This window comes from Lycium barbarum, chromosome 10 (assembly GCF_019175385.1).
Source record: "Lycium barbarum isolate Lr01 chromosome 10, ASM1917538v2, whole genome shotgun sequence".
Lineage (NCBI taxonomy): Eukaryota > Viridiplantae > Streptophyta > Magnoliopsida > Solanales > Solanaceae > Lycium > Lycium barbarum.
Genome location: NC_083346.1, coordinates 101,884,735 through 101,904,756, shown reverse-complemented (window position 1 = coordinate 101,904,756; position 20,022 = coordinate 101,884,735). Strand labels below are relative to the sequence as shown.

The 20,022-nt window shown below is 34.2% G+C and overlaps 1 long non-coding RNA gene across 1 annotated transcript in view; it reads left to right on the top strand.

Moving 5' to 3' along the window:
- Positions 1 to 5,807: 5,807 nt before the first annotated feature.
- Positions 5,808 to 20,022, top strand: part of LOC132616165 (uncharacterized) — a 28,791-nt gene continuing 14,576 nt past the window's right edge. Inside the window, exons 1-2 of the long non-coding RNA XR_009573034.1 lie at positions 5,808 to 6,360; positions 7,809 to 7,962. This is a non-coding gene — a long non-coding RNA (uncharacterized LOC132616165). The remainder of the gene's footprint in view (positions 6,361 to 7,808; positions 7,963 to 20,022) is intronic.

The following is a 20,022-nucleotide window of genomic DNA, read 5'->3' as shown; positions in this document are numbered from 1 at the left end:
AGTTGTTGCACTTTGTTGCAATAACAGCCGTTGGGAAAAGTTCATGCAACAATTTTTTTTTTGTTGCTAAAACTACTTTTTGCAACAATAATCAATCAAAATTTTGTTGCGAAATGTATTTTTTCTTGTAGTGTTTCCTATAACGGCGAAATATTATTTAAATGTCAATGCTGTTATAGGTGTATAACAACCATTCTCTATAACTGCCAAAAAAATCGGACCCGACGATGCTTTTATAGAGAGGTTTGACTATAGTAGGTTAGCAATATACCCATTTTTTAATTTCCTTAAATGCCCCTAAAACCTTAATATCAAAGGGTTTATGTGAGGGTCCTTATGTCTTTTCACAAAAAATCTTATTTCCCTCCCTCCTCTTTCACATATGGAAATATGCCTCTCCGGCCCTCCTTTAGGCGATGGAAATGGTAGAGCATTTCTACATTTCAAAGAACAATAAAAGAAGAAGTTGATTGAGGAAACGAGGAGAGGAACATTTAAGTTGGTTCCTTAAGATTTCATCTCTTGAATTTTAACATCATTAGTTATTAATCCTTCCATTTTTGTAGCCATAAAGTCAATTAGTGCTCGTTGTTTTTTTTCCCATCGGAAAGCAATGAATTAGCGATTCTTCATTTCTGCAGTTAGAGTAATATCTCTCGTCACTGTGCTTCCAATAGAGGTCTATTTTAAAGAAAATTGTTGCATAGAGAATAACTTACTTATTCTAAAAGAAAATAAAAAAAAATTCAAAGTGTTAGAATATATACTATTAACCATGTGTTTGAATATGGTATTTATTATGGAACAATTGTTTCTTCAATTTTAGTAAAGAGTTAAATAGATCATGTACTAGTATGTGTGTCCTTTACTTATATAGTAGATGATTTAGTGTATGACTTAGAAGATTAAGTCATCAATTCTTATAAGTATAAAGTTTATGTTCACAATCTAAGATGGAAATTGGACAAAGCCATCGGTATGATTGTAGCACAAGATTAATATAATTTATCTTCATTATGGGAACGGTATAGTTCTGTCTTCTTGTGCTAGTACAATTTGTATGTATTGAACGGACCAAGTAGAGATAAGTGTTTTTGTGCTGAATATATAAAACAAATTCTCTAGTTCACTAAATGTACTTATACTCTTAATCTTGATATAATTATTATGATCAATGTGATTTGTTCATTATTTTGATTTATTAAAAGGTACGACTCAATTGCGGGTCTATATATTCCTAGTAAATTGGATAATGTCAAATTACATTTGTGAAATAATAATTAGTTGATAGAATCCATGTCTCGACTTTGAGATTAATGATACCCCTTTATGGATGCTTATAAGTCTCATGTAAAAACCCTGCAGGTGGATTTTGTATCCGTCACATGATATAAGTTAAGCGGAAATATAAAGGATTCAATTATTCAATGAATTAAATTGTCAGTAATTTAATTTAATTGATTGGTATCTGTAATCTTAACATGGGGAGTTAAATAAGATTTAATGAAAGATTTCGAAATTGAACTGAGGAGTGCAGTTACGGTATTTTTGGTGGAATAATTCGTAATTTATTATGGTAGGATTAATTCAGATTTTTTGAATTAATTCCATAATAGGAAGCCTCGTTAATTAAATTTTGTGGTCCCTGCTGTGCCTGAATAATAAAGAATTAAATGGAATATTATTTCTTGTTGGAAAATGAACACCCAACAGGTTTTGGAAAAAGGTGAAAACCCTAAACCTGTAGTTATAAAATAGGGGTTTTATTCCATATGAAAAAAAAAGGGTTTTACAAGTTTCTACACTTATTCCATAGAAATTCGTCCACACGAATTTCAAAAAATCTGGTATTATTCGGGTTACACAGCAGAAGACTGTGGAACTGAAGAATGACAATCTCGTGGATGGTGTGTGTTCGTGGTTGAAGATTCGATTCTTGGTCGCGGTCATGCTTCAAGAGATAAGTTTCAATTTTATGTTTGATTAATATCTTGATTATGTGTTGTCTATATTACATGCAAGTTCGATCACAAAGCTCTAGCTTGCACCAAAAATGTGAAGAATCGGGGAGAATGAAGATTTTTGCTGTGAAAATGGGGGCTGAATTGCAGGAGGCACCCACGAATTGAGAGGGAAAGATGGGTTAGCTTTAGCTCTTGAGATAGAAAGACAAAATAGCCATTTTACTAATACGTTGGCTATATATTTTTAGGGGCATTTGAGGAAAACAAAAAATGGGTACATAGCTATCCTACAACCTACTAGGTTATATATATATATATATATATATATATATATATATATATATATATATATATATATATATATATATATATATATATATATATATATATATAAATTAGAAATGAATAGTTACGATAAAAACATTAATTCATTCTGAATTGATCGACTTTTTTGTGAGTTTTCTACCTGAATTATTATGTGTTTTGCGCTTCCAACCTAAATTATCATCAATTATTTATCAAAACACATCTCGACTAGTATTTGATGGTGCATGGTGTACATTCTCTCTTTTTTTTGTTCAAAAATGGTGCCAAATGGACTCCACCGGATAATTAAAGGATTTAATTGAAAAAGTAAAAACAAATTAAGAGATAATGGTCAAAAACAAATCTGAAGTATCACTTTTTTGCGAGTTTCCAGTACCATAAGATACTAGTCGAAGTGCGTATTGATAAATAGTTGGTGATAGTTCATGTGTGTTTTGATATTCAGTTGGTGATAGTTTAGGTAGGAAACACAAAAACCTGATAGTTCAGGTAGGAAACTCACAAAAAATAATACTTGAAGTGTGTTTTTGACCATTATCTCTTTTATAAGTGCTAATTATGTTACTGTAGTTTTCTTGGGCTCCAGTTTGTGTATCTGCTAATTCAATTTTCTTGGCCAAACGGGTGGGCGGGTGGCTGGTCCTGATTCGAAGCTATAAAGACTTACAACTCAGTTGTTTGTCATGGAAACTTGCTCAACTTAGATGTTGCAAATTTTTCAAGGATAACAAATCATCAAAGTAGCACGTTATTCTTCGAATGGATTTCCTTTACGGACAAGAATACTTGTTTTCCTCACATTTTGCCATAATTTCGGTGTCTAGAAAGTACAAGATGGATCATTTAGTCATACAGTCATAATCTTGAAGCACAAGATAAAAATGAATTATTGCCTAAATCTAGTGATGCAACAAAAAAGATCCATTATTAGTGTCGCTTCTTTAACGCGAAAATAACACGTTGTGGCGACCACAAATTTTAATGGCCCAAATTTTCAGCATTCGACCCGAAATACACTTTAAGCCCAACATATTAATAAGTTATAGAGAAAACGGAAAATGTCCATATATGCCCGCGGACTATGCGAAATTGCACGCATTTGCACGTCGTTTAAAGGTCAGTCCGCCCATGCCCCTAACGTTACGTTTTGCGTCACCCATGACCTTGAGTTAACGAAACCTGACAAAAATATTGGAGGGCAAATTTGTGCAGTTCCGCATAGTATAAGGGCATATGTGATCCACTGGAATTCCTAAATATTATAGCACAAAAGCAACAATATGACACAAAATATCACTGCATTCCAAAACATAAAAAACATTTGCAATTACAATCCATGCATCCATCATTACATTACATTTAAATTATACAACTAAAAGATCAAATGTAATTACAACCATCTTTTAAAGATTGTTTTCACAAACAAGAGCACCATTTTACCTTTTTAAAAGATTTGTTTTACTAAGGATAATATCTTCTTCTTTTTTCAATTAGTTGATGACCTGGATAGTTCTTTCTAGATATTTTTCGTCTTTCCAGTCCCAATATCTATACGGATAATGCATGCAACAACTGCCGCACAAAATATAAACATAAAAAAATTCATTAAGATCTGCCACAAAAAAAATCACAAGGAAAAAGAGATAACTTACATTAGACTTATGACACCTGAAAAAATGTCTCCCGCAATGCTGAAATTTTGATAGCAATAATAGAGAGAATATTACATTTTAGGGATTTATATGGTCTTACATAAAATTTAATGTGGTCTGGCCCTTTCGCGAATTCCACGCATAACATAAATTTAGTAGAATTATTTGGAGTCCATGATGTGAGATGGAGTGACGAACCCTTCCACAACTATTTGAAGATTTCGAAGCTTCCGACATTTCATAAATAAGTGAAAGAATAAGAAAGCAAAGTGTGGGTTGCACGATAAGTGTGGAGTTTCAAAATGCAGTACCAAAAAATCATTGGCTAGCATAAAGTGCACTACAAGAAAAGTCTAAAAAGTATTGGTACAATAAGAAGTTGTTGCATGCATTATCGTATAGATATTAGGACTGGGAAGACGAAAAATATCTAGAAAGAACTATCCAGGTCATCAAAAAATTGACAAAAAAAAGATATTATCATTAGTAAAACAAATCTTTTGAAAAGGTAAAATGGTGCTCTTGTTTGTGAAAATAATCTTTAAAAGATGGTTGTAATAGCATTTGATCTTTTAGTTGTATAATTTAGATGTAATGTAACGGTGGATGCATGAATTGTAATTGCAAATGTTTTTTATGTTTTGGATTGCAATGATATTTTGTGCCATATTGTTGCTTTTGTGCCATAATATTTAGGAATTTCAATGGATCAAATATGCCCCTATACTATGTGGAACTGCACAAATTTGCCCTCCAATATTTTGTCAGGTTTCCGTTAACTCAAGGGCATGGGTGACGCAAAACGTAACGTTAGGGGCATGGGCGGACTGACCTTTAAACGACGGGCAAATGCGTGCAATTTCGCATAGTCCGCGGGCATATATGGACCTTTTCCGTAGAGAAAATTACACCATATGTCACTATACAAGAATTAAGAACATAAATAGCACAACTTTTCATATTCTACAAAAAGAACGCTATTTATTACATTTATAACATTTAAAAATAAATATGTGACAATGGGAATGTCCCCTAAATTAGGGAGTGATATTTTGTTTTCTTTATTTTCATTTATCCATCATTTAATAGATAAACCATCATTTATCTCTCTGATTTAAGGATAAGCATCTACCAACTTATCTATCTTCTTCAACCAATATATCCTTCATCTCCTATTACTCATTCCTCCATCCTTTCATTTTATTTATAAAAAATATATCCGAAAAATAATTATTATATGAGGTATTACTGGATACAATATTATTCAGTTCACACAAAAAATTATACGAGGTATATAAAATTAATTATACAAGGTATATAAAATTATTATACAAGGTATAACAAAACTTTACGAATATTATTCTATGTATAATAATGTTTATTATTAATTATACTAGTAATATTATTGATTATATCAATAATAATATGAGTATAATTATAATAAACATTATTATAATTATACCAGTAATATTTATGATTATAATAATTTATATTACTAATTATATCACTAATATTATGAGTATAATAATAATGATTGAAAAAAAGATGAATATATATTAAAGAGAGAGAAGGTCGAAAGAAGAGAAAGAAGGTAAAATGTACAATTGTAAATAAAAATAATCATTTCTTACAAGATTCTTTAGAAGAGAGAGAAAGATAATTCCATTATGCACAAAATCAGGGACAAACGAGGAAATTGGAGTCATTGCAATTTGTTTACGATAGAACTCTTATTTAATGTGTCATAGAATGTTAATTACATTTTCCTCCTAACAATATGTAAATATTATCATATTTTTGTCTACTTAAGTTTTTTCCCCTAAGTTATAGCCAAACACAAAAATCACACCCTTGGTCTCCTCTTTCAGCTGCCTCACTTTCTCTTCATCTCTCATGCTTCTCCTACTCTTTCCGACTTCTCGCCTCTTTAACCTACTAGCAATTACTACCACACACTCTCTCCCTTTTTTCTTCTCTCCTAGTTCTATAGCGAAATCGGCACACCGTCTTCTTTTTCCCCACTTTTTTTTTTTGGATCTTCTCCTCTTTAATTTCACTTAGATGCAAAAAATGGCTATCTTCTCTAGATAATTTCAATCCCACGTACAGTGGTGGTTGGCGCCTTTTTTTTTTGCCATCTATTCTCAGATCTGGTATTGCATGATACTTTTTCTTGGAAGAATTTTAAGAGAAGATGAGATATGAAGGAAAACAATGATCACTATTGGAGAAGATCTATCTTTTTCCGGCTGAGTTTATCAGTTCTTCAGTGCTCCTTCATTTATATATTGTGTAATTAGTGTATAATAATTATATAACATGTGTATAATTAATGTGTATACATTATACACTTGAGTATAGATTTATTATACACAAGTTATACAAAAAAATGGACGTGAAGGGTTACGGAGGCTACGGTGAGTATTGACACAAGTAAAAATAATATGTATATATTGTATTAAAAGAGTATATAAGCTGCATATAACGCGTCTATATGAGTTGTATATATAGGATATAATGCATACATGCAGTGCATATACAACTTATAACATGCAGATAAAGTGATTAATTAGTATATCTTGTTTATATGCACCTGACTTGCCTAATGCGGGTTACCTCTCCTGTGTGGTTTGCGAACTATTGTACAGGAATTGAGTTTATCCTGTGCGCACCCGAAGGGTAGCGGCTGTGGGTTCCCATGTCATAAAAAAAAAAAGTATATAATCTTTCTTTCACAAGACATTATGTTCTCTCTCTTTCTTTCTCTCTCTTTTTGGTCCTGTTTTCTTAACTAGAGTGGTGTGAGGTTAGGCCTGAACCCTACATGTGTATTTAAATAAAAAATGTCAATACATAAAATCGCCAATCGGGACATAAAATCTGACCTCCATATTCTGCTTAAGCTCCTAAAATTAATCGAAACACAACTGCCCATTACGAGGAGAGAGAGATCAGGACAATATGAAATATATGAAACTTCTCATTTAAGTTAATTACTTTAAAGGACATGATAACCTACATGATATGCAGATTAATAAACTAGATCATATGCTGGAACTTGTTGAACAACGAAAAACAAAGAAAAAACTAGTACTAAAAGTCAATTGAAAAAGACAACCGCACAAGTTTAATTAGTACACAAGTCAATCAGAAAATGATCATATTGAATTCCCAGATAGACGAGACGATCAACATCACTCAAATACTCGACTACTGTATATTAACCTCTGTTCATGGCAAAGAATGCCCTCCTTTTCTTGAATGACGGCTTTAACATCTGCAACTGTGCCATCAGCCTCAACCATTAGCTTAAAAGTTCCTCCAGTCATTGTTGTTACGTCGATCCGCGTAATTGGTGCATATCGAAGGGTTAAAGAAGAGCCCTTACTCATTCCTACAGAAAGAAGAGTCTGTGCTTGTGCATCTCTCAGGGCTCCACCAACTTCTTTCAAGAATTTCTGCTTCTTGAAAGGAATGCCTCTTTCCTCTTGAATGTAAGCTTTAACTACTGCAGCTACTGTGTCTTCTAGTTCAACCAGAAGGAGAAAAGAAGTCGGTTCTATACTAATAACAATATTTATTACTATCAACCTAAAGCCGTTTTTTCCCTTGATATTAATCACGGATAATTACAGTGAAGTTCATTCCTCTACTTTTTGATACTCTACTGTTTGCCCTATACATATCTTCTTATTCTCTTTTCTTTTTGGGTATGCTATTTCCATTGTGCTGTTCTCTTTGACTGGGGTAAAAATGATTTCGTGTATGATCTTATTTGTTGAAATTCTCATTCAATAAATTATTTTTTGATATTTTCTTACAGTTCGTAGTTTATCAGTTTTTGGTGACCTAGTATTTCTTGTAGGAATAAGGAGAAGGAGAAGACCAAATGATGGATAAATGAAAAAGAAGACTAGAAAATCACTGTGGAGAGATTTGAGGATACAAACAAGTAGTGTTCTTCAAACTTGACTTTGCAGAAGAAGTTATTGGATGATCTCTTTTGAACCACATACGAGGTATCTAATTTTCTTATAATAATGGCTTAATTTTATTCATACTAATTGTTTATTTGCTCTTATTTAAAAGAAAAAGAAAAATTGGCTTGATCTCCTCTTAATTTGTTCATTGTTTTGGCTGTGGAACTAATTCTTTTTCTTTGTTTGTTTTTCTTTATTTTGGTAGTTGATCGTTGAAAATGTGATAAACTGTTCAAGAATACAAACGTTACAAAAATAAGTGTCTAACAAAATTAATTAGTTGATTATTTCTTCCATTGCCATACAAAGGTTCTAAGAGTCAAGTAAATGGTGGGACCTCTTTCCGGGAACTCCTATTAACTTATCTTATTTTTGCATGCTAAAGGTTTGGTTTTAGTATTAACATATTATGTCAGTAAATTAAATTTTATTTTTCTATATACAACTAATTTGAATAGAATATTTTTATTTGTATGGTTACTATATAGCTATAAAGTGAAATTTACTAAATTTTAGTTTTAATTTCACCTGTTTTTAGTACTCCTTAAAACTTGTACAAGAGTTACATAAGTTTCATTGGTAACGTGCATTAAATTGTAAATTACATAGAAGTATATACTTCAAATAGCACAAATGTATGAAGTAGCTAATAATCTGACACCAAACGTATGTTGGCAATTTTTTTTCCATAAAATAAAGGATAATATCGAAATTCATTATTGGGAGCCAATAATCATTTCAAAATTTTACTAATATATCAACTATTTGCTTCATTAGTAAAGTCCAACAAATGGCAGTTTGCATTTATTTGAAATACTAAAGAAAAAATTTGTATTAAAGAGCTCAAATTTAAAGTATAACTAAAATGCTTCAGCCGACGTGTTAACAAGTAACTGGGGCAAATTTACATTTTCGAAATACTACACATTAATCTTAGCACCCTTAAAAGTTTTAATAGTTTGTGTATACACATACACGCATATATTAAAACCTTTTTTTTATTGTATATCTTGAAACTATATTACATCGTTTACAGAGGATTAAACAAAATCAGGCTACCTCTTACGTTTGCATTACCAATATCTCATTACTTATTTTTTACTTCCATTCAAGTTGACATTTATTGATTTAAATGAGTAATTTCATATTCGATCATAATGTCTCAATATTCTTTCAGTCAAAAGATTATATGTAGATTACCTAAAGAATCGTGAAAAATAGTAGAATCATAAAAAGATGTTCAATTAATAAATATTATTTCTTTTATAAAACTTATAACGTTAATATCTATTCATATTTTATATTATATTATGACCGCGCAAGTACACTAGTTTGGTATATATCAAGTTACTGAATTGATTTTTTTTTAATATTTGATATTTAATGTGGTATTTGGTCTAATAGTCTATTTGGCCAAGCTTCTAAAATTAGCTTATTTTGAAAAGTACTTTTTTTAAAAAGTATTTTTTATGAGAAACAGTTTGTGTTTGACCAATTAATTTAAAAAGCATATTGAGCAGCAATTATCGTTTGACCAAACTTTTAAAAAGTGCTTTTAAGTGTATTTTTCTCAAAAGTGAATTTAAAAAAAGTGATTCTGGGGAAAAACTACTTTTTTAGCTTCTGAAAAACTATTTTTGCTACTCGCCAAAAGTACTTATTTTCTCCCAAAAGCTTGGCCAAACCCCTCACTTTTTTTAAAAAAAAAGTACTTTTGGAGAAAAATAAGCTTGGCCAAACAGGCTATAAGTTATTAAAAAAACGGCATTTGCTATAATATTCATCATTTAGAAACAAAACAAAATCAAAATACTTGCACCGGGCCAAAATACACAGCTTTTCGATTATAAGAATGTCATATTTGGTATTGGCACCAGAAAATTAGCATATCTGTATTAACTTTGACACTGCTGACACTAAGTTGACACTGATAACACTAACTTATTAATCAAATAGAGATACAAAAAATATATAGATAGTGTCATTCTCATGTCATGTCATTGCACGATGAATTTCAAATGAAATATTGTGATGTAGAGAACTTATATCTTAATTTTTTTTCCTTAGAGTAAAAGATCGGTCCTTTAAGCCACTAAACAAAGTCAACTGTACCTTTTAAGGGTAAACACTGTCGTTGGTGTGTAGGCCAGAATATGATAAGCTTCAGATGATTGTTTCATAAAGAAATACGGCTTTCGTGGTGCCTAAAGTAAGACTATAAATAGCATCCTTTATGATTAATGTTGATGAAAATCTTTTGGTAGTGCAATGTGAGGATTCTTTATGATTACCCTTTTCCTCTTTTTCTTTTTAAATAATTTAAAAACTGATAGAATATACGAGTCCACCAAACAGTATAGAGAACCAGGTTCTCTATCTGTTCCCTTAAGTAAAACAGAAGGTAAATGATATAAGATATTTAAGTGGAAAACTCCTTGCTCAAGGGATTAAAAAGCACGACCTACCAGAGTAGGATTTCCTCAAACTTCACTAAACTGAACAACTTCAGATTATAACCTATTGCAATCTAGGAATTAAACTCTTAATCCCTCCACCTTACAACAACTCTATTGCAAGACCTTTACAATAACTCTATTGCAAAGAACAAATATTAACTAACTCTAGCCAAGTAAACACCACAAAAGGTTGAAAATTTGTCCGACCAAGAACTTCTTAAAAGCAGCGTAGGAATACAAGTTAAGAACAAGAGACAAGGACTCAACAACTTAAAAGACTTAAGACATCGACAGTGATTGGAGAACTGGTCCCTCAGTTGTTGCATATTTGCTCTTGATGAGTACTTTGAGAGCAGCGGCGGCTACTACTTATGAGAGAATAATTTTTTTGATTTGCAAAGTGTTAAGTTTGCACTTGTATAATGTTGTACATATATGGGGAGCAAGCGTTGAGGTGAAGGAGACATTACATTGTCCACTAGTACACTATAGCTTGATCGCATCTAGTTCCTCCGTAGACATATCTGGTTCCTCGAATGAGCTTGTCAAATCATCAAAACACGAAATGTCATAACTCATCAATTTCTCCTTTTTTGATGATGACAAATACATAATTTATATTCCCCCTGAGGACCAGATCTCCACTTGTCCCCCCTAAAGATCAGACCTGTCTTTCAGCAACAATGGAAACTGAGATGCAACATCATTATCGTATCCTCCTTAATTAGCCTATTAGAAAACTTCATTAGCAATTCCAAAAGCAAACTTAACCCAAAACCAAAACCAAAACTTCCCCCTTTTGGCATCATCGAAAGGATAGGAACTGTAAGAGCAAAGTCAGTGAAATTAACTCATGGCCACTTGGGCAACACCAACATGAACAATCAAAAGCAAGCAAGGATAGAATAACATTGCACAGAATAAAGAAAGTGCCCAACTACTAATACATTAAGCAGTTGCATAAAAAACAGGATAGTAGCATCAACCAGTACAAAATATGATAATTAAACCAGTAATAGTACCAGGGTCATTAAAACAGAGTCTAAGAAGAAACAAACAGGGACATGAAAATAGGGGTTTTGAGGGATTCGGACATAGGAGAGAGAGAACTAGAGTGCTAAGACGAGGAACAACTTAAGGGATCAGCTTGAGTATCTTGTCAACTCCCTCATTTGCTACTTTGTGGTCATGGACCAGCTGCTTAGTCAAATCCTCCACCTGTGCCTTTAGCTTTGAATTTTCTTCTTTCAGTGATTCAAAGGCACCAGGTTCCCCATCTCCCATTGCACCTTTCTGAATTTCAGTCTTCGGAATGGTGTTCTCAACTTTTAACCTGGCAATTTCTGCATTTGCGGCCTGTGCATCAATCAGGCTTGAGATTGTCGAGTTGTTCTGAACTCCTTCCCTCTTTGGTACACATTCACACTCCTCCAAAGTGCCCAATGTATACATTTGTTTCCTAGAACCCACGGTTTCTTTCCCAACTTTGACATCAAAATCTCAAACACTTTTGTAAGAAAGAAGCCATATAGCAAGCCATGCCTACCATCTTTTATAGTGACCACTTTCTACATATGCTCAATCATAAGAGCTGACAAACTGATTGGAGTGAAATTTTCCAAGGCCTCGATGAGATACAGATCATGAATAGCTGCCATGGACCTTCTCTCAGCACGGGGAAGCAGCAATTTGTTGACCAACTCAAACAAGAGTTGATATTTGGGCTTAAGTTGCTTCTTGAACATTCTTTCTCCGAACATGGTCCCTTTTTGCTTCATAATGATGTTAAAGAAGTCTGTTGAAGCTACTTTCCCTTTCACAGTCTTCCATCCATCAATAGGTACTTCAAGGATTTCCCCGAGCTTTTGTTCATCAAGTTCAAATTCAGTAACATTCACATAAATTAGAAGAATATCTTCTTTGACAGACAAGTTGGCATAGAAATTTGCAACTTCTTCTTCAAACACATTGGGAACTAGAGGTAGAAATAAGTGGTTCCATTTTTGGAATTCGACTATCTCCAGGAATTACTGCATACCTAGTTTTTCTGCAATATCTAGATCAAAGACTCTTCCTTTAGAACCTTCTGAGATTTCATAATCTCCTTCTTCTCCCACTCTGACAGTTCAGCTTTCAACCTTTTTGATGAGGAACCAGGTTCCTCAACTTCATGTTCCTTCCTCTTTTTGAGAGGAGCTCTTTCTCTCTTTTCTTGGGATTTTTGAGTACCAGGTTCCTTTTCATCACTAGCAACTGACTTACCATTCTTTATTTTAATTTTGTTGGCATTTTTCCTCTCAAGTGGATTCTCTTCCACCTCTGCATCCTCTTCATCACCAACTTCCAAAACTTATTTTGATGGGACCTCATCCTCATCAATCAACGACCTTCTTACTAGACGCTTGTTCTTTTTTAACGAAGTTTGCTCTTTGTTAGTCTTTTAGGCGGTGACTAACTGAGATTTTACTAATCTAGTGATTGGTTTTATTTTAACGACAACATGCTTTTGTTTACTTACTCTGGCCTTCGACGAGGACCCATGATTCCTTTTAGAAACAAGATCCAAGGTTACATCTTTTTCATCATCATCTTGTGAAGAAATAGCAGGACCAGGTTCCTTTCCAGTAGTTAATTTTCCTAGTGGAAACATGCTGGGAACCTGGTGTCCCATCACACACTGGGACACTCTTAAGCACAGGAGAACAGGATCCCCCCTGTACAGAGGCACCAGGTCCCTCTACAATTTCACCCCCTTCAATACGTCTACAGACCTAGCAATACTCTCAACTTCATTTGCCAAGCTATTTAACTAATCTTTTTCCTCCTCATTGAGAAACCTATCAAGTATATGATCGACATAGGACTCAGAATGTCCTTTGTCTAAATTATCAGCTTTAGCACTATCTAAGGGAGTGAGGTTACCTGGCATAGAAGTCGTTACCTCAGGGACCACAGTGATTTCTTCAGATGCTAGCTTTTCTGCAATACGTCCTTGTTCCTCTGTAACAATGGCAGAGGAACTTGGTATAATAGTCATTTCCTCAAGGACCATAATTGTCTCCTTAGATACCATAATTGTTTCCTCAGAATCCACCTTTTCACCAACAAGTTCCTTTTCCTTTGTGCTAGCACCAAAGGAACCTGCTATTTCTTCCTGCTGATTAGTAACTTCGACCTCTTCGTCTTTTTGTTCAATTTCTTCAGTATCCCCCAAAAGTTTTGACAATGATGTTGTCTTACCACTTTCATTTGAAACTAGGTTCTCTTCAGGAACAAATGCTGGAGATGAAGGCACGAATTTCTTTGGAATTTGATTCTTTCGAGTTCTTGGAGGAACAGAGGAGGTGAATTTTGAGGGTAAGACTAATTGATTTTGGTCAGAGGGAATTGGCGATTTTGAGGGTGAGTTCTGAGGGTTTGGGTCAGATGAGATTCGGGATTTTGGAGGGGACAAGGTAGTGTTTGACTCTGGGGTGTTTGGGATGGTGGATTGGGATTGAGACAAGGTTGATTTTTGCAGGAGAGACTTTGAAGAGAAGAAGTTTGAAGTGATGGATTAAGTTAGGGGAACAAGAACGTTTTTTGGTTCAACTAAAGAATGAGGGTGCAACAGAGGTGTGAGTTTTTGTCAAAAGGTTTTGAAATAAGTAAAGGAGAAGGAACTGATCTGATTGGGAGTAACATGGAACAACAGAGGTTACACCTGGTCCTCTTTTAACGGACTAGTTTAGAGCATTAATTACATCTAGGGAAAAGCTTAGGACTTTTTTTAGGCGGTGTCATACCCCCATTTTAACCGGGTTGATTTAGGAGTATGACGTATTGGTGATTCCTACTTTATTTTGTTTTAAGGAGTCGCCACCTAATTAATTTAACGGTGAATTAGGACACCTAGATGTTAACTAAGGTAAAGTTAAAACTAAACCTCCGTTAATAGTCTGCTAAACCAATGTGATTTCAGGTAAGGGCTCTATATTATCCTAAAGGGAAGGGGTTAGACATCCTTTAGAATCCGTTAACTACGGTTGTCCGACCAAACTTAAGTTAATTAATTAAGGTTAGATAAGATGCTTAAATTTTAAGAAAATGGCTTATAGTGTTATCAAGGTTTTAAACTAAAATATAATAACGCTGCTTAAAATAAGATTTAAAAGATATGCTGAGGCTTTAAATAAAATACTATTTTTAAAAAATAAGACTTGCAAAATATAATGATACGCATATAAATAGAAGCTTTTAAGAAAAGACCTAGCCAATTTAAACTTAGAATGAAATTACATCATATGAGTACAGTGGTGTAGAAAATCATAGACTTATTTTATACATAGAATGCAAAAGATGATGAGTTTTCTTTTCTTTTGAACTTTATTTAACTATGCTCGGCTAAAATATATATAATTGGATGAATCTTGAAAACAATGTTTATAAAATATACTTGAGCTTATATCTGTGTATTAGTGACGCTTTTAGAAATGTCTATGATAGTAAGAATAAAACATGATTCGCTTTACTTAAAATATGTAGTCATGTTATTTTGCAAATCAATTGTTCCAAATAAAATAAATATTAGACATTATAAATAGTTTTAACATGGAAAGAAGAGAATAAAACTTATGGAGTTGATGATTAGTCTTCTTTGAACTAACTATCCGTCATTAAAACTAATCTATTAATTCATTAGGAATCATCTAAAGTTAATAAAAATAAGATAAGGTTAGTCATACAAAGCAAACAAAAATACAACAATAAAAATAAGAAAGAGAGGGAAAGAAAAGATGCAATGGATCTGGTCCATCTTAAGGCCCAATAAATTTTATATGTTGCTGTTGTGGGCCGTTGCTGCTTATTGGGCTTTGGCCCAGAAACTTGTTCTCTTTCTTTGCTGCGGCAGAATTAATAGAAATGACTCAAAAGGATTGCGTTGGGCTTTTAGCCCAACAGCGAATGCAAGAGAAGAATCACACACAGCAGTGACATTCGACAGAGATATTCAATATTTGTAGATGGATATATTGCAGGCACAGAGGTTATAACATGGCATACTTCATTCTTAAAAAGAAAGAGTAATGAATCATTTTGGTCAAGAAAAGAATGGTCACACCTGAGACTTCATTTTACTATAATCTCACCAGAAATTTGGTTTTTAACTCAATAATGTCTTAAGGCAATAGAGTTTGAATATAAGCTTTAAACAGGATTCATGGCAAGATTACACTACCACAATGAGATGTGGGTAAAGCATGTAGACTTCTTAATCATATATTTTCCAAACTTGAATATTTACCATGAACATAACATACTTGAGTGCAATATGCTTCGACTATCCATCAAACCAGGATTATTAGAAGACAAAGATGATCAGAGACCTCAACAGATTTCACAGATTTACTCAATGAGTTCATAGGTATGATCATGACACACAATCAAACAGGACTCAATCAGAACAACTTATAGGCTAAATTGAATCATATTAAACATCTCACTGATTAAAACCAAACTCCAACCGAAAACACAAGATTTTCCAACATTTTGATTGGACAGAGTTTATAACAAAGATTAGGCTAAACTATGGCATGCTGACAATTAATATAGCACCCCTTCAAATATGAGACATTTTAGTTTATACCAACCCAAACAAAACGTGATAGACTAGACAGTATGGCTAATTGATCAGACCAATTTGACAAATCACTCGGAATATATTGTATACACTACTGGCTTGGCTATTCTACATTTCGTTTACACCCTTATAAGGTTTAAGCCATTATTAAACTGAAAATCAAAACCCACAGCAACCAAGCATATAACAATTAAAAACACATAACTGGACTGTCTTAACGCATACATAGACACTGAACATACAAATCCAGGACAGAAAATTGAATCTATACAAAATGAACTAACCCAAAAAATAAAACAAAAAAAAAAAGATGCGAAAGGGGAAAAGAAGAATCACTTGTTTCGGGTGCAGCGAAGTGGGTACGGGGTTTCAAATTCACCCTCGAACACTCTCGAATTTGAGCTTGCGATGCTCGGGTTCAGCGCAATACCAACACAAACGAAAACAGAGAAAATTAATTTCATGTTCCTAATTCGATATTCACAATTCTAACCACTACAGATTCAGAACTCCTTTTTAGGGGGGACTTTGGCCACTGGAAACTTGTATTTTTCAAAGAATAAACAGGGTTTTTAGATCTGTTCCCCGAACGTTTCCTTTTTTTTTTTAGATCCCCGTCTCTTCTAATGGAATCCCCCCCTTTCTTCGATTCAACCCCCACAACCCTTTATAGATCTTTTGGCTTTTGTGTTGAAGAAAGAGAGAGGAAGCGGGGAACAACGAAGAGTGGAGGTGACAGACGCGTGGGGGGTGTCAGAGGTATGGGTGTGAGGGAAATGGCAGGGAACGTGGGTGTGGTGGAGAGGAACGTGAGGTGTCAGAGGTATGGGTCTGAGGGACAGTGGCGAGTGGGGAGGTTAGACGGAGGAATCAGTGAAGCGGGGGATGTGCGGAGGCGAGAAGGGAAATGAAGGGAAACCCTTTTTAGGGTTTTCCTTATTTTGAATAAAATGGGTCAGACCCGGTCCATTTGTGGACTGGGTCAATTTTAGACCGGGTATTAAAAGAATGGGCTAGCGAATTAAAACACGAACTGTTCTAAAAAAATCGAGATCAAAATATGGGCTGGTAAAAAATATTTATGAGTTGACTGGACTTTGATTTTGAATCCGATAAATCAAAATACGGACTGAGTGCAAGTAATAGTTTGGCTTCTAAATTTAAATAAAAGACCCATTTTAATTAACGATATGCTGAGGGTGCTTAATACAAAAAATGTGTGATTATTAGGACTCGGGTAATAAGATCATATGACGCTATAATAGCAGTGCAACAATATTTTTTTGAAAATCCACAGTGAAATAAATACTATTATTTAATTATGCAAAGATAAACGCGATGCGCATGCGTAAGCTGGTAAAATATCGAAATGATAAAAATTGTGAATTATAATAATAGTAATAAATAATAATAATAATAATAATAATGATAATAATAATAATAATAATAGTAACCGTAATAAAATAATGAAGTGCCGGTATTGATAAAAGGCTAATAATTATAGTAAAAAACAAATATATGCATTTTTTAATTTTCTAAAAATATTAGAAGCATAAATAGGTATTTCGGGGGAGAGGCGGGACAAAGTTGGGTGTCAACAGGCGGGAACAAGTTTTAATGACGTGGCACTGCTGATAAGTTCAAAATCACATAAGTACAGATGAAGGCTGCTAACTTGAGTCACAGGTACCAGGTTCCTTGACACTTTTCAAAATGTGAGCAATATCTTTGAGGAATGCAATGCCACTCATCCTTGAGTTTCCTTGAAATTGCCATGCGTGTGTACCCGTAACGGTATAAAACTGAATTAGATGTCACCAATAACATGCTTAGCATGTACTTATCCTCTTATCATAGCCAGTCATTTGAGGGATCTTGTAGGAGAATAGTCCGTTGATCTTGATCAACCCCAACTCCAACCAATTTCTTTCATATTGTTCCCTGGTCAGTGCTTTGCTGAAGATGTTTGCTACTTGGTCCTCCATTTTGCAAAACTTTATACAAATTAACCCGTTTTAAACATTATCTCACCCATCATGCTTATTTCAAATACACTTCTTCTTGATTGAAATATTTGAACCCGCAGCCTTGCATTGTTTCTTGTTGTAATTCCAAATTTATCAAGTTTGTTGTGAAACACCCACCTGATTCCTACTACTTTCTGTTCGTCTAGGAACCAGGTGCCATACTTTGTTCCTGTCAAATTGATGGAGTTCTTCTTGCATAGCTATTATCCAGTCAGCATCTTTCAATGCTTCCTTAATATTCTTGGGTTCAATTTGAGACAGAAAGGCTGAGAAGGCAAACATGTTTCTCGCCCTTAATATAATTTGAATACCAGAATCTAAGAGAGTAATCACATTATGAAGTGGATGAGATCCCTTGTGCTTCCAGTTTGATACTTGTACCTCAGGTTGGCTAGTACTTTGAGGATTCGAGGGACCAATTTCCTCTGTGGTAGCTCCGTCATTGTCTTTATCAGAGGCTTGACCTTCATGATTTGTTTATCCAGCCTCAGGTGTCCCTAATACAACGTCAGCTACCGGATGCTCAGCTTCATATGACGTAATGGAGGAACCCAATTCCTGTATGCTACTAGGGAATTTTGCACCATCATTTTGCTTGACTTGACTTATCAGATCATTCTTCCCATTTTGTAATTTCAATTGCCTCATCAGGAACTTTTGTAAATTCCCAATTCTCAACTTCATTAGCTTGAGTGCATTTGTCACCCATGTTATCTCTTTCTTTGGTTTGAAAGAGGATTTGACCTGCTTCCTTTTTATACGAGCATCACACACCTTATGATCTTGAACTTGGTCTTTGGCAACCCACAGATCAGGTCCTCCACAACCAGCTTGTCCAGCAGAGAGAAACTTGCATGTCCTAGCCGTCTGTGCCATAGTTCAGCATCATCATTAATGGCAATAAGGCATGTCAAATTACACTGATTTGAGAAACACTTAAACAAGATGTGCTTCAATTCATTTACATGGTACACATTTTCAATTACAAAAGAGAGTGTCTTGTCAACTTTTCCAATACACCCTTTCTTGCCATTTCCAAAAAAAAAAAAAAAAACACTCCCTCCGTGAAAGGCCTAAAGTGAGAGGTAATAATTCATTTTTCCATTATATGCCTCGAGTAGCCACTATTCATGTATCATTTTCGACTGCCTCCTCTCACTCAAGCCAGCAAGCTGAATCACTGACTAGATTTAGGAACCCAAACCAGGCTGGGTCCCTTAGAATGGTAGAAAGGATGAATTAAACTTCATTTGCCCATACAGGCAAGCCAATTTTTCTTTTGTGAGGACTAGGTCCCTGAGCTCTTGATTTCTTCTCAGCAAAATTCTTGTTCTTCTGAAGAGCTTGAAATTTGGCTTAGCATGCACTTTTGTAATGGCCAGTTGAGCACAGTGAGTGCATTGCCAATTTTCAGTTGCGGTGACATACTTGATGTGGGGATTGTAGGGAGTTTGGCCTTTTGAAAGCCAATACCTTTTCTGTCTCCTGCATTATTCGTGTACATCGATGCAATTCTATCAGAGAACTAAGTCCACTGAAGTGACTTGTTAAGCTTGATTTTGACCGGTTTCAGATTCTCTTGAAGCTTTTTATTCTTTTCTAGCTTAGTAGTGAGACTCATTTTGGTTCTCTTAAGCTCACTTTCAAGCTCAAGATGAATCTTACTCGCTTCCTCTTTTCGTCTTGAAGGTGTATCCATCCATTTTTTCATTTGGCTCTTAAGAAAAGAATTTTCTCTAGTTACTTCATCAACCTGTTCCTTCATGTAAATTACCATGTCAACCCTTTCTTATTCTAATTCATCAATTTCTTCAGTTAGAGGCCCTTTTTCTCTAATAAGGCCATGATATGCATCAATTAACACATTTGCTAATGACATCAATTTTTTCTAAGAGTTTTTTTCAAGTTTTTCTGAACATCAAGAAAATTTACCTCATCATGTTCACTCTCATCATCAGTGTCAGTTTTTCCATGAATGCAAAAATTGAGACGTATG